Source organism: Antechinus flavipes, chromosome X (assembly GCF_016432865.1).
Source record: "Antechinus flavipes isolate AdamAnt ecotype Samford, QLD, Australia chromosome X, AdamAnt_v2, whole genome shotgun sequence".
In the NCBI taxonomy this organism is placed as follows: domain Eukaryota; kingdom Metazoa; phylum Chordata; class Mammalia; order Dasyuromorphia; family Dasyuridae; genus Antechinus; species Antechinus flavipes.
In genome coordinates this window covers 24,513,786-24,530,079 of record NC_067404.1, presented here as the reverse complement: position 1 = coordinate 24,530,079, position 16,294 = coordinate 24,513,786, and the positions used below count along the sequence as shown (strand labels likewise).

The window sequence follows — 16,294 nt, the reverse complement described above, 5'->3', positions numbered from 1 at the left end:
ATAGGAAAATAGAATAGATATTGCAAAGGGCTTCTCATGGAGCATCTCTGGGTGCCTCAAAGTCCTTTTGTGAGAATCGTCATCATGTTCCTGCTAAGTATGATATAGATTTTCTATTGAATTCTTTGTATGGTCTTAAATGGGCTTTCCTCATGTCTCCCAGTCCAGAGTTAGCCCCTGATGTACACATTATTATTTGCCAGGTATTCTGGGAACATCTCTAAAATGTCTATGGAAAAATGGGAAATTCAAAATCCTCTCCATGCTTTAAAGCCTATAAAATCTTGCAGTGAAGACTGGAAGGGACTGATTGATTCAATAGAGAACTGTTCTCACTTGGGTATGGTAACACTGTTTAATATCTTGACACTTTAAATGAGATGGGATCATTTGACTACCTTAATCAATTGACAACCCCCTCCTCACACACACTTTTCCATTTAGACTTATAGAAAGTGACCAGGAGAAAGTTATGTTTTGGGTATTTAAAAAAAGTTTGCAGGAGGTAAACAGTGCAAAAACTTCAGAAAGGTCAAAAGGACTGAGAATTAAGAAAGGGCCATAAAACTGCTCAATTAAAACATCACTGGTAACCTTTGACAGAACAGTTTCAGTTAAAAGTTAGGACCATAAACCACATTATAAGAAATTGAGAATTAAGATGGAGACAAGGAAAAAGAGGCTACAAAGGTAGTTGGGTTGGGGGCAGGTTGAGTGTAGTATCTTAGCGAGCATATCTCAGGACATGTGCATGAGTCTGCTATTTAATGTGTAGTCACCAGTGAATTATGAGTTAATTTGGTGGATGGTTTGCTTTTCCTTTATTTAGCAAGCTGCCAAGTGCAAAGGACCTTGAAAAAGAAACTTATCAGACTTTTGATTCATCGTACACAAAGGGAAGGGAGGAGGTGCTAACTTCAGTGAGAGAGAAATTCTAGACCAATGGGATTGTGGTCAGAGATTTTGTTATTTTATTCATTAGAATTCTTTATGGGAGGATAAGTTAGCAAAAGTTAATCCTATTTTTTTGTGTGTTTTGGCCTTCTTCAGGAAATTTTTTACAGGCCCAATTTTGTGAAATATGGATTTTGTACAAATTATAATGGGATGAAAACCGGGGTCCAGATAGGATTTTAATTGGACCTGTTTTATCAACGGAAATTAAATTGCATATTAGATGAACTGCCATCAACAGGGAAAGGAAGCATTCCCAATCTAAGGGTGTTTTTATGTATCATACTTTTTTCTGAGCTTGGTCTCTAGATTCGTCTATGACCATTGTTAGCTAAATTGCAGATCAAGACACTAAATACTTTGGAAATTTTCACCCAGATTACATTCCTGATTTTCCCTTCTCATTCTCTCCTGAAAGTGGTTATGGCAGAAGGAGATTGGATATGGCCTCTTGTTTCCAGTTTTTTCTCTTTCTTGTTGCTACTTCTTGTCTTAGAGAAAATGATTTTATATTTTTTTGTTTTTATTTTTACTTTTATTTTTGTCTTTTCTCTTTCTCTCTGGCTTGGAGGGGAGCGTGGAGAGCACTAATCCCTACCCTTCCTTCTCTCTTTCTGGGAGCTCTTTTCCTCTTTCTGAGAGCTGAGAGGTTAAGAGACTCAAGTTCTTTCTAACTAACCAGGAGTTCCAAGCAAGAATGGACTGACAGGATCCTGAAAAGGTATTTTATTGCTATGTCCTATTTTCCTGAATGTGTTTTCACTTAAAATTGAGGCTCCATGTCTGCCTGGTAAACTATCAGAGTGAGTGCTTGTGCCTGTGTGCCTGTGTGCCTGTGTGTGTGTGTGTGTGTGTGTGTGTGTGTGTGTGTTTCTCCTTCCCTTTTATTCTTGTTTTTCAGTCTTTTCTGCTTGACTGTTACTTATATGATTTATTGTTTAAAGTTCCTCAAATAGGTAGTCTGAATCACCTTTCGTTTTGATGAACAATGATTTGCATATTTGTCTCTGTGTTAAATCTCTCCATTTTGATCGATATTGATTTATTATTATTTGATCATAATTTTATATCCTTAGTGAATTTATATTCTTGTATTATTCAAAGAGAGATTTATGAAGATTTAAATTATTTGGTTCAGTATTCAAAGATGGACTATTACTAGGGTAAAAGATTTCAAATTTCTGAAATTTTTGGTGCCTGGGTAAAGGGTATATAGGTCCATACAGGCAAATACAATGTTGTCATGAATAAGATTGTGTGTTTGTATAGACAATGGTAACAAAGGTACAGTCTTGACTATATGTGACCCAGCCATTCATTTCTGTCAGTGGAGATTCCATACTTGCTTGTGGGAACAGGAAACAAATGTGAATGATACATTTGGCTGCTAAAATTACTAAAATGCCTAAAAAACAAACAGTTCTAAGATGTTTACCCAGTCTGGTCCTGGCACTTTCTGTGTCAATGAAATGAATCACCCTAAGATTTGAAAGTATTACTACTAATCTTTGTGAAGAGAAGAAAAGGAGAATTTAGTTTGATCTTTGTGATATCTTATCCTGCCCCAATAGTACTGTATCTGCCTCTTCCTCTGGTTATTCTAAGATGGATTTTCACCTGACCCAAGCAATTCCAGGAAGTTGCTGGTTGATCAGAAGCTGTGATAGCCCTGGCCTTCAAATCTTTGTGCTTAGATTTTGACCCAGAGAAATAGGAACGCTCCCTAACTTTCTTCCTATTCCTCTTCAGCCTTCACAGCTTGTTTCCCCATTCTGGCAATTTTTCATCCTCAAAGACATGAGACATGGGACACAATAATTCCCTTTCCACATCAGATGAAAAGGTGAGACTCTTTTTCATATGAAGTGATTTTCGAAAGTAGGGATGTTCTAAATCAAAGGATCAAAGACTTCCCAAAATGCAGGAGTCCCAGTCTTTAAGAAAGTAGTTTCATCAATGAGAATTTATCAGTGGAGGAAAAGAACAAAGAGTCTGCCTCCCTGATCTTGGGCGCTGAAATCATATAGTATTAGAGCATTTATTTTGATGCCCAGTAAGGCAATGGAAAGAATGACATAACAGAATTACAAGTGAAAATTTCCCCAAGCACTAGGAGTTGTAGAATGAGAATCAAAAGAGACTTACTCAATCCAGCCTTCTCTTCTATACTTGTGGGCTATAGGATTTGGGGCAAGACATCCGACCTCTCTGATCCTTGGTTATAATTTGCAATGCCTATGGCACCAGGTTATTATGAGCACTTAAAGCCATTACAGGTAGAGTGCTTTGTAAATTTCAAAGCATTATGCCACTGTGAACTATTATTGTTAGCGTTTGGTTTGATTTCTTTTCCCTACTTGAAGATACAGCTAAAATCTACATCCTTAAGCACAAGTGATACTCCGATTGAGTACAGATACCAAATGGTTCTAAGATGAGGTGGGGTGGGGGTGCCCCAGCCAGGGTAAGAGGGGAGTACCAACACAGGAACATAAAATCAAAAGATTTTCACAGTACTACCAGCACCAAAAATGAAATGTGGCAAGAGAAACGTGTCCTGCTTGGTGATTTCTCAAACTAGAAGAATATGTTTAAACCATAGACCAAGATGTAAGCTATGTTGTATGTTCGGAGGTATCCTAGAAAACTGAACATGGGGTGGACAATAAATGGCTAGACTTATTTGTAGTCTGTACAATAGAGGCTCACAGATGTGATCAATTGAAAGATCCTTCTCAGCAATTTAGGACAAAGTTTTTTCTGGCTCTTCTATGTATTCTATAATGGTGCATCATATAGTGCTATTGCTTTACTCTCACTGATACTAGTTTGTCACAATGATGCAAGGTTCAGATTTACTACAATGAATATATGGTACTTTATATGTGAATGGGATGCTGGGGAAAAGGGAAAAAAAGAGGTGGGAGCTTTGGAAGGACTTAGGAAGATTTTGACAAATACAAAGGATGAATAATTGACTGTTAGATGTTATGCTACAGACAAAAACAAAATGGTAAGAGATATAATAGTAAGAGCAGAATATTGATGAAAATATGTTAATAGGCCTTGTAATGACTGAACAATAAATTTGTGACAAATAGCTACAAAGCCAGGACTGAACTAGAAAGAGAAATGCTAAAGCAAGGCAATACTTTGACCTGGTGGTGATTACACCCCTAATCTATGTAATTACTACCTCAAACAAACAAATGTATATTTATTTGATAACAGTGCATAGCAGAGGTGACAAACAGGAAGCCAGCCTGCAAAACCAACAACTTAAGCCTGAACCAAAATGTAACTGAGAAATACTTAACCAAATAAAAGTACAATAGAAAATATTACATTTTAAAACTAAGTCAATAATACATGGTCCACAGGGATGGTTTAGTAGTCCATGTTTCTCTTTGAATTTGACTCTACTGGTATATAGAATACCCACATGTATCTCCTCCTTGCCATTCATTTTTGTATCATTTAAGCCTCATCACCAGATAGGCAATTCCTTCTCCAAAACTAGTTAATTTTCTAATTTTCTACTTTGTTAGCACATGATAGGAAACCTTCTCTCTCTGTTTCTTGCTCTAAAAAGAGCTTCCTGTTGACCCAATCCTAGCAATAAGAACCCCATTGCTTCCATGCCATATACATTTATATTTGGAGAAACAAATTTGGTACATGAATGAATGTACAGGACCATGATAAATAACAGATATGATAAAATATAGAGAACCATGGAAAGATCTGTATGAAGGGATATGAAATGGGATGGCTGTCTGGCAGGTGAGAAGGGATATAAGGAGCATAGGCTGAGGCTGGTGGACCATAGAGCTTGGAACTTCTGAGCTGCAATAAGCTAAGACAATCAGATATCTGTACTTGGTTCTGTGTGAGTATGATGAGTCGTAGGAAATAGGGGCCCAATAGGCTGCCTAAGGAGAAGCAAACAAGCCCAGGGCAGAAAATGAGTCAGTCAAAGCCCCCGTGCTGATTAGTAGTGGAATTAGATTTGTGAGTGGTGGCCATTCTTCTAGCCTAGGAAACATAAGGAAATCTAGTCTTTCTTCCAAAAAAATTTAATTAAAATTACTTTTGAAAAATATGTATTATTTTCTAACTGGCAAAATAAAGAACCATTTACAAAAGTCTGTAACACAGGATTTCTACCAATCAGCAAGTATATATTAAACACTTATGTGCAAAGATCCTGTGATAAACTCTGGGGATTCAAAGACAAAAACTGAAAAATTTCCTGCTCTCAAAGAGCTTATACCCTATTGGGGGAAACATCATATATACATACAAGTATATACATAATATGCAAAATATGCCTGAACCCCAGGCTGCAAGAATAAGACTCCTCATTGGTAGGAACTGACTACTTAATGTTGTTATGCCTTTGTTAGGAGTAGTATTGGAGAGAACATGGATGAGGAGAGATTCTGGTTCTTTTGTCTTCCAGTTTCAAGAAAGATCACATACATTCCAGATTCTTTTGAGGGAGAGATATCTCACTAGAAGGAAAGATTTTGGGAAGAGAATAAAATATAGATGAGACAGGACCCTGATCTTGACCCTACCTTAAGTTTACTACATGAGAGGCTTTGTGGAATATCAACCTAATGGAATATTCCTTACTATAAGAAAAAAGGAATATGATGAATACAAAGAAGATTTATAAACAGATATAAAATGAAGGAAGGAGAGCTAGGAAAACAACATATACAATGATTACAATAATGCAAATGGAAAAAAACCCAACTAAACAATAAAAACCGAACCTTGCTAAATTATAATGATCAAATTTGACCACAAAGAAGAGATAAGAGAAAGAAAGCACTGTATATGTCAGATTTTTTTGAAGCCATTTTTCTGAACTTCCCTCCCCCTTTTTTTTTGAAATTCCGTATTATAATGAGAATCTCTAGGTTTTAGAGGGAAGAGGGTATACAGTGGGAAACATATATGATATTTTTAAAGACATAAATAAAAATTTATTTAAAAAATAAAAGAATTGTAAAGAGAGGACTAAGGAGGGACAATATTTTAGTCTTCAAGTATTTGAATTTCTGTGATATAGAAAGATGTGATGAGACTTATTCCATTTGATACCAGACAACAGAATAGAACAGAACAACAGGTGTTACAGGTAGCAAGTGCAGAGACGAAGATTCTTAGCTTTATGTCAGGAAAAATGTTCCTAATCATGAAAGTTGCCCCCAAGTAGAATGGGCTACCTCAGGATGTAGTTAGGATGCCCCCTGGTGGAAATTCTCAATCAAAGGCTAGATAAACACTTGTCAGGGATGGAGCAAGGGGGCTTCCTAATCAATACCAGGTGACCCCTGAGGTACCTTCCTTAGCTGAAATTTCCTTTGAAATCATCCTATGAAAAGCATGCATTAGGGTCTCCAACATACTCTATAGCACTAGGCAGTCAGAAATCATGCCCTTTCAAGCTCTGCATTTCTCATTGTACAGCCCACACTGTTCTGATTTGGCAAATGCACATTTTGGTCCACTATATATCTAGTGGCTTCACATCCCATCCTCGACATCTTGCAATCCTCCATGCCTCTTGTGGTACCCTCCAAACTGCCAGATTTTGCCATCTGTTTTGGTACTTATCTCCTTAATCTGCTAGATCACCAGAAGCCATGAACTGGGGGATTTAACCACTACAACCCTGTGGATCACATTGTCCTGCTGACTACCTCAGATAGCTCCTATATAACCAGCCTGCAGTCATGCAGAACATTCTCGACCCACTATTTTCTTAATATCTGCCTACCTCTGCACATATAATCTCTCTTCCTTCACCATTACCATCCTTTCCCTTTCTATCTCACCTCCTCCTTCCTGCCTCAATTTTCAGCTTTAGACCCACAATCAACAAAATACGGCTACAGAAATAGAAGAGGCATGTTAATCAATTCTTCTGTGGCTCTTCTCATCTTCTTTGTGACTTCTCAAATCTATTTACAATTTCCATGCCACCACTTCTATATATGTGTTCTTTCCTTTTATAAGAATACAAGATGCTAGGAAACAGGGAGTGTCTCACTTTAGTGTCTATGACCTTAGTGTGATATTTGGCACATGGTAAGCAGTTAATAAACATTTATTCATTCATTCATTTACCATGATCAACGTAGCCACACAGGAAGTTCTCTGATAAGCTGAAATCAGAAAATAACAACAATCTTTGGAGGAAGGGCATATCCACAATGAAGGATAAAGAAGACTAGCATAAATCTCTGAGAATACCATCAATGAAACTGAAGAACTGAGAGAGGTAGAAAATGTGAAACAAAATAAAACTATATTTTTAAGGTACAGTTAGAGAAAAATAACAAAGAAGGGCCTACAGCTTGTGGGCAGCTTGTTAAGGGACTAGAGAAAGTACAACTTTGCAAATCCAATATTTTTTCCATCTTTTTATTTAAAAAGTATTAACTTCAGATAAAAAGGGGTCAAACAAAAAGTGTTGACTAGGATTTGAATCCCAACATTGATGAGAAGAAAAAAATGCAGCCGTAAGACAGGTACCTTCTCCAGTTGGAAGAAACAGCTCAGCCTTTATTTTAGGAAGTTTTTCTATTATAAAGAAAAATTAAATTCTTATTGCTGAGATTTTTTCCCCCTTCCTGGAAGGAATTTTTTAAATAAAATCCAACTCAGCTGCAATTCATCTGTGATGGCTGTTCCCCTGGGAGCTTCATTACAATAAGGTATTAGGCTCCCAAATCTACCCAGGTGCATGTGATTTAAAATCAATTCACTAATTAATATTTTCCTAACTGCATGCTAATGGAGGCTCCATGGAAGAGGGCAGAATCCAGCTGAAATCTGACTTGTCCGGGTGAAAACCAGAGGCTACTTCTGAGATGGCAACATGATTATCCCCAATAAACTTAAGCATCCTGAAATATTCTACCTTCCTATCCCCTCTTCTTAAACCTAAAGGTTATAAAAATTAATCAAATGGAAAGGTTACACTCATGACCAGCAGGATGAATACAGAGAGGACTGGCGAGACTTACATGAACTGATGCTAAGTGAAATGAGCAGAACCAGGAGATCATTATACACTTCGACAACGATATTGTATGAGGACATATTTTGATGGAAGTGGATTTCTTTGACAAAGAGACCTGAGTTTCAATTGATAAATGATGGACAAAAGCAGCTACACCCAAAGAAAGAACACTGGGAAACGAATGTGAACTATCTGCATTTTTGTTTTTCTTCCCGGATTATTTATACCTTCTGAATCTAACTCTCCCTATGCAACAAGAGAACTGTTCGGTTCTGCAAACATATATTGTATCTAGGATATACTGCAACATATCCAACATATAAAGGACTGCTTGCCATCTAGGGGAGGGGGTGGAGGGAGGGAGGGAGGGAAAAAAAATCGGAACAGAAACGAGTGTCAATATAAAGTAATTATTAAATAAAAATTTTAAAAAAAAAGAAAGGTTACACTCCCTTGGGTTAATTAATAGATACATCTCATACTTCTCTTTTTTTTTCTTTTAAGGTAGATTTTCCAAACTGTCACAAATGAATCCATTTCAACAAGCTTTGGCAGAATTACCCAGTCCAAATCAAGATTTAGCATGGATTTGATTTGTTGGTACCATTTGGAAATAGAATTTTTCTTTCCTTGCCTTTCAACTGCCTTTTAGCCATAAATAAAATAGCAATCCCTGGTGACACATGCAATAATAAGAAGTGACTACCTTCTCTTGCCAGCTCTTTCTTTCTTAAAATGCTGATTTTAATTAGCTTCACAATATTCAGGAGAGCAAACAGGTCACTTTTAAGTGAAATCTCCAGGTGTCAGGTTTTTTTTTTACACTTTTCTTAGCATTTTCTTTTGTCCCTACTGCTGCAAATAAGGTCATTGGTACTAGGTATCTTTCACAAAACACACTGGCAAACTGCTGTTGAGGAAACAAACCAGATGATGAGTTTTACTGTGTGTAGACAGGGCAGCTAGGTGGCACTGCAGTAGATAGAGCACTGACGTTGAAGTGAGGAGGATCTGAATTCAAATATGGCCTCAAGCACTTCTTAGCTGTGTGACCCTGGGCAAGTCACTTCACTCTGTTTCCCTCAGTTTCCTCATTTGTGAAATGAGCTGGAGAAGGAAATGGCAAACCACTCCAGTATTTTTCTTTGCCAAAAAATCCCCCAAATTTTGTTGCAAAGCATTGGATACAACTGAAACATCACCACCACTGTGTGTGGACAAGAACATCACTTAAAAATGTAATGTTAAAATATTCTTAGAGAATTAATAATTCCAAGACGTTCTTTCTAAATCAAAGTTCTCCTGCTCTTCGTTTCTCATAAATATACATAAGACAAATACAGTTAAGGCTTAGATCACTAAGACTTCAAATAAAGGGTCCTAAAAGTGACTTTTTCCACTTCTTTTTCTGTTGGCCTTTAATCTTGACTTTAAAAGCTCCTTTAGAAATACAACTGGAAAATTAAAAATTCTACCCCAACCCTCCACCATAAACTCAGCATTACAAGGAATAGCCATACAATTCTGACTGAGATACATTAGTGAACTCACCAATGTACGTACCACTTCTGCTAGCTCAGGCCATAACTCCTCTTACACTCCTTCTTTTCCATAACTCTTCCCAAAAAGTACCACCAATCGCTTCAACACTTTCCTCTGGTTCTTTCAATATGAGTGCTCAGACTTTCTATCTATTGTGTTAGTCTCACCAATCTACTCTTCTGGTCATATATGCCCATAACATCTCTGACAGCATTCTTTCTGCACAAATCAACACCTAAATATGCTGTGGTCTACTTACACCCACCATACATCTTTACATCACCCTGTGAGTTTGTAATTTTGATTCTTCAGAGATCATGGTGTCCCACAATTCACAACCACAAGCAGCAGGACAACAATGTAAGTCTTAAAAATTTGGGATTTTGCTGCAGTGGACAAGCAAGTCGAAAATTCTGGAAGGCACTACACAGTTTACCAAATACAATCCTGCTTCCTCACCTTCCTCTTCAGTTCTAGGACCCATATCACTGTCCATCTATAGCATGTGGAGAGTTGTGTATCTGTATATATACTACCCATTGTGATAAGTTCCCACAGATGACAACTTTTCTGTTTCAGTGGAGCATTCTGCATTTTCTTAAGTGCTATCTTTACCCATTACCCTCAAAGGTGTTAAGACTATATGTCATTTGGACAAAAGCAGCTATATCCAAAGAAAGAACACTGGGAAACGAATGTGAACTATCTGCATTTTTGTTTTTCTTCCCGGGTTATTTATACCTTCTGAATCCAATTCTCCCTGTGCAACAAGAGAACTGTTCAGTTCTGCAAACATATATTGTATCTAGGATATACTGCAACATATCCAACATATAAAGGACTGCTTGCCATCTAGGGGAGGGGGCGGAGGGAGGGAGGGAGAGAAAAAAAAATCAGAACAGAAACGAGTGTCAATATAAAGTAATTATTAAATAAAAATTAAATTTAAAAAAAAAAAGACTATATGTCATTATGGCTATAATCCCTATTCTAATGGAGATTCTTCCTACTGCTTTAGAACCAATTATTAAAATTCAATTGGACTTTATATTATGAGCAAAAGCAAAACTTGACTCACTAAAACCACAGTAATAGAAGTAATAGTAGCCCTAGTAGCAGACTACATAACAAACTCAATTCCAGCACCACTCTCACCTGACCCTCCCCAAGGGAGGCCTAATTGCTCCACTTCCTTTCCTAGGGCTCTTGAGCTACAAGGATAATATCTGATTAATGCAATGTTCTCATTGCTGCACACACCAGGAAGTTCAGATGAGGGTGTCAACAGTACTACTTAAGTATATTATAGAAGTCTTGGTGATTGGCCTAGGAGCAGCTCCTGCTAGAACATTTCTTTAGGATTAACCTACTCTAATTCATATCCCCATAGTCAAGCAACTACTATATACAATACAATCCTCATAAAAATTCTTCCTAGAATGGCTATTCAAATATTTCAACACAGAGGAAAAAGCATCTGAAAGAACTGCTAGAGTACAGAGGAGTGAGGAAAATGGGATTCTAAAAGTCAAATTAAAGCCAAAGAAGACATAAAAAGGAGAATTCTCTTTGCAACATGTAATGCACATTTAGGGTCATCTTCATGTTCTTTTTCCAATTTAATTTTCACTTGTATACTAATCTCTGCCTGAACAATCAATCCAGGCCATAGAAGAGTTCTACTAAACAGCAAATAGCTCAGAAAATATTACACTGAGATATTTAGTTGTATCCATTGAGATATTTCTTATTAATGAACAAGCTCAATGAAGTTCTTATGCAGCTATATGTCATTTTCTGGTTAATATGAGGGTTTTTTGGGTCCACCATTCATATTGTGGATGACTAAACAGACATCTTTCAAATTATTATGGATTTCACTGAGCATATTTTAGGATACTTGCCAATCTTGATCCCCATAACCTTGTTTTATGCTTTAAATTTTTTCCCAATTACACATCAATACAATTTTAGCATTCGTTTTTACAAGATTTGAGCTCTAAATTTTTCTCTCTCTCTCCCTTTCCCTTTTCCTAAAGTAGTAGGCAATTTGATATGTTATTTGATAGCTTATGCATGTACTGCCATGTAAAATAGATCTGCATATTAGTCACAGTTGTTAAAGAAGAAACAAATCAAAAAGTAAAAAAACATGGGAAAAAGTTTTAAAAAGTATATTTCTATCTGCATTCAAAGTCATCAGGGAAGACCAACACATAAACTGAAAAGAAACAACCAATGTGAAAACAACTACAAAAGTATTCAAAGAAAAATGCAAATTGGATCCCAATCCAACAAGAATTTTGAAAAGAATTTTTTTTTTTTTTGCTGAGGCAATTGGGGTTAAGTGACTTGCCCAAGGTCACACAGCTAGGAAGTGTGAAGTGTTAAGTGTCTGAGGTCAAATTTGAACTTAGGTCCTCCTGACTTCAGGGCTGGTGCTCTATCCACTGCACTAACTGGCTTCCCCAACTTTGGAAAGAATTAAAGAAAAATCTGAATAAAAAAATGAACAAAAAATGTTGAAGAAAACATCATCTTAAAAAAAAAAAACAACACAGAATTGGCCTAATGATAAAAGAGGCACAAAAATCCACTGAAGAAAAGAGCTCCTTAAAAAGCTGAGTTAGCCAAATAGAAAAGAAAAGTTTTTTTAAAAACTCTCACTGAGGAAAATAATTCCTTAAAAATTGTAATAGGGCAAGTAGAAACTAATTCTCTAGAAGACACCAAGAAACAAGAAAATAAAGTCAACAAATGAAAAATAGAAGAAAATGTGAAATATCTCACAAGAAAAATAACAGATCTGGAAAACAGATGGCAGAGAAATAATTTAAGAATTATTGGTCATAATCCAAGAAGGAGTCTAGACATCGTGTTTCAGGAAATTATCAAGTAAAACTGTCCTGATATCTTAGATGCGGAGGGCAAAGTAGAAATGGAAAGAATCCACCAATCACCACATGAAAGAGATCCAAAACAGGACCCCCTTAATCCCATTTTTTGGTAAACCATCTACCCCACAACTAGTAAAACTGCATCATGCTCTAGGCCTGGTATATAGGAAAAACTTCCAGTATTGTAAATGGAAACTTCATTAAGAGGTTTAAAAAATTAAATTAAAGGAATGGCAACTTCATTAAGAGGCAAGAATGTCAATTTCATTAAGAGGTTTAAAAATTATTTTAAAATTATTTAACCATCCCATTATGAATCAATACATTGACAAGTATTTGTTGGTGCCTACTATGCATGAAGGGCATTGAGGAAAGAGATATAATAATGAAAATGTCCTTATCTTCGGAAGATTACTTCTATCAGAAGAAATAACCTAAACAATAGGGGACAAGGATTGAACAGGTGATTTTATTGGCATATGAAACTCCCAGAGAAGAAAACTCCTATTGTTAATGCAGGTAGGTTCCTTCTTTCCAAGTAGCTCCAAGACCACTGAGAGGTTAAGATTCTTGTCCAAGGTCTCATAAGTCAGTATGTATGGTTCCGAGGTGGGAGTGGTTGAACCCAGTTTTTGTTGGCTCTTTCTACTTCACTGAGTTAACTCTCAATATACATATATATATAAGTTCAGAATAAAGATATGTACAACATAAACATTAAATAATACAAGGACATTATTGAAGGAAGATACTAGAAATTGGGGAGATAAAGAAAGGCTTTGTATAGAAGGTGGGGCTTGCTTTGTGTCTGGAAAGAAGAGAAAATTATATAAGGCAGAGTTGAGGAGGAAGGGCATTCCAGGCATAGAGGAAAGTGTAAAGGTACAGTGATGGGAAATGAAATATTATGAGAGATGAACAGAGAGAAGGCCAGTTTGGCTGAACTCTATAGAGTATAGGAACAAGAATTATGGGACCATAACACACATCTATTTTAAAATTCCAGGAAAGCAGCAGCATGCTTAGATACTGTTTGCCAACTTGGGTGTACCTATGTAGTTTCTTGCATTCCTAAGACCATCAATCAAAATAGAGTAAAAAGTAACCAACAACTGGAAAGTACATAGGTTGGGGCAAATGAATGGTAGCTCACATAAGTGGTATGAATAGACCTTTTCATATAGCAGTTCATAGCCACAGTCACACAGCTGGAAAAAGTAAAAATGAGGCAAGCTTCCTGATTTTGTACTGTTCTATGTCTAATACACCTCTTCCTTCCTAACCTCAGCTACTTTCCTTTAACCCTCCATGGCCCCAGAAACACACACAAATGTATTAAATAGAGGAGATCATGTAAACTTACAGGAAGGATGTGACCAAGGGCATGCCAAGATTTATCAGGTTAGAATCTCCTTCCAAAAGAGATATCAATTTTTGTATTTTGCCCCAAGGCTACATCTGTCACCAACGGTTTATAGAGTAAGCTTCCCCTGAGGATAACTGGATATTGGCCTCATGGCCTGGGAGGGAACACTAGTTTCTTTTATTTTCCAAGGTTTGGGAAAGAGAACAAGATAGAAGCAAGAAAAGGCAGCTAAAGATAATCATTCCTCAAAAGCTCTACCTAGAAAGGGGATGTAACAGAAATTTGCCTGTACTGTACAATAATAATAGTAATAATGACAGGCCATTGATAAAAACAAAGTGTTTTCATACAGTAGAACTGCATAAAGAGGAAAAAGAGCCAGTCAATTCATCCACCTACCTCACATTTGTAAATAATTTAGAGAAATTCAGATAGAGTAGAATGCACTAATAATAATACTAAAAACTAGTATTTACACAAAGAACTACTATGTATCTCAATTCTAACATATTGATATCATTTTGGCCCTCTGAGAGGGAAGGACAACAACCAACCATGTGCGAGCCATTGTATGAAACATTTTATAAATATTATTTCACCTGATACTCATACCAACCCTGCAAGATAAGTCCTATTATCATTTTCTTTTTACAGCTGAGGAAACTGGGTTGCCCTGACATTAAGAGATCATTGTTCAGGGTCACACAGCTGAAGCCAGGTGTGAACTGAGGTCTCCCTGACTCTAGGCCCCAGTGCTTTATCCACTGGGCCATTTGGGTTTTTATAAAGAACACAGTCAGGAATCCTCAAATACAGAATGAGTTTAGCCTGTAAATTAATGCTTGGGAAAACAAAAAACATCCTTTAAGCCATCTTACTGAAAGAGGAGAATCAAAGAAAGGAATAGAGTAGGTATGAACAGAATGATGACAAAAGATACAGGTGAGAAGACAGAACTATTCAATTTTTTGTTCTTGGATTTTTTTTCCAAGCAGAGTGAAACAGATTCAGAAGAAGAGAACAAAAACAGTTAACAAGGAATTGAACCCATAAATAAATCAGATGATAAGGGAGCCTCTATTTGTCCCCAACAATTTCAGTTCATCAGGCCAAATGAATGATATTGTGAAGTACTAAAGAACTGGCTACTGAAAGATACTGTACCATAAAGAGGTGTCTCAATATTAAAGAAAGGAAAAGGTCTTCAGATAGAAAGACAGATAGATAATCTTTAAAAAGTTTCCATGTTGTGGAGTGGAGCCAAGATGGCGGAGAAGATACACACGACTTTCTAAGCTCCTCTCATGCCCTCACAACCATTAAATTCAGCCTCAAAAATAATGTTTGACTGGTAAAACCCACAAAGTTTAGAAGCACAACAATTTACCAGCCAAAGATAATCGAGAAGATAGCCAGGAAAGGTTTGTCCTGAGGGCCAGGAACAGACCAGTGCATGCAGGGAGAGACTAGTGTCCAGAACAGACCAGGGGTGGGGGTGACCTCTGTGGCTAGAGATGACCCTCGCATAGGCTAACTGCTCTGCCTAAATTATAAAGCAGTAAACCAGCAGAGAAATTAAAGCCAAAGATAGAAGGTACTCTCTAAAAAAATGCTAGAACCTAACAAGATCTGGCTATAACCACCCAAAACCAGAAGTGACTCAGTGCAAACCATAACACAGCCCTGCAACCACTTCTGCAGTACGGGGCTTTTGAGGGGGCAGTTACAAATCAGCAGGGCAGGGGGACACAGCCTGGGGCAGCCTCTAATCTGCACAGTGAGGGGCTTAGCCTGGGGCAATAGAACTTTTGCAGTGTGACCGTGCTTCCCTGGGCAGGGACACTTCTGCTCCCTGTAGGATTATTCACTGGTCAGCCACTAAATACCCACAGCCCCACAGCAAGCTTTGGCCTGGGGTAGTGACACTTTCACTGCTCAGCCTCTAGCCTCAGAGCAGTCGTTAACCCACACAGCAGGATTCTTGCAGGGCACTTGAGTCTGAGTTACTTCCAGTGGGGAACTCTTTCCCAGAGCACTCCCATACCTTGCTGCTCTTTGTAGCCAGTTGACAGGACAGCTATCCATCCATACACCTATCCCTGTTCTGGAGAGCAAGCTGGTAACCTCCTGGCCCTGAAGGCAGACCCTACAGGCTTTAAAAAATGAGTAAAAAAATCAAAAGGACAATCAATAGCTTTATACAGAAAGAGAGCAAGTTTTCAACCCCGAGGAGACAGTCTCCAGACAATTGTTGGGCCCCAACACAAAAGGCTCTCCTAGAAGAGACTATTAAAAACATCAAAAGAGAACTAGAAGAAAAATGGGGAAAGGAAAGAGAAGCTATGCAAGAGAGCAACAACTTCCTGAAATGTGATTTGGAAAAAATAAAAAACTCCCAAGAAGAACAGGGAAACAGAATTTATGAATTGGAAAAGGTAAAGAATTCCCAAGAAAGTAGGATTTGTAAATTGGAAAAAGAAAATAACTCACTAAAAA

At 37.3% G+C, this 16,294-nt stretch overlaps 1 long non-coding RNA gene across 1 annotated transcript; it reads left to right on the top strand.

Moving 5' to 3' along the window:
• The first annotated feature begins 974 nt into the window (after positions 1-974).
• LOC127542522 (uncharacterized) lies at positions 975-8,379 on the top strand. The gene is made up of 3 exons (XR_007948708.1): positions 975-1,675; positions 2,704-2,797; positions 7,771-8,379. It is a non-coding gene; the product is annotated as an uncharacterized LOC127542522 (long non-coding RNA).
• Positions 8,380-16,294: the final 7,915 nt, after the last annotated feature.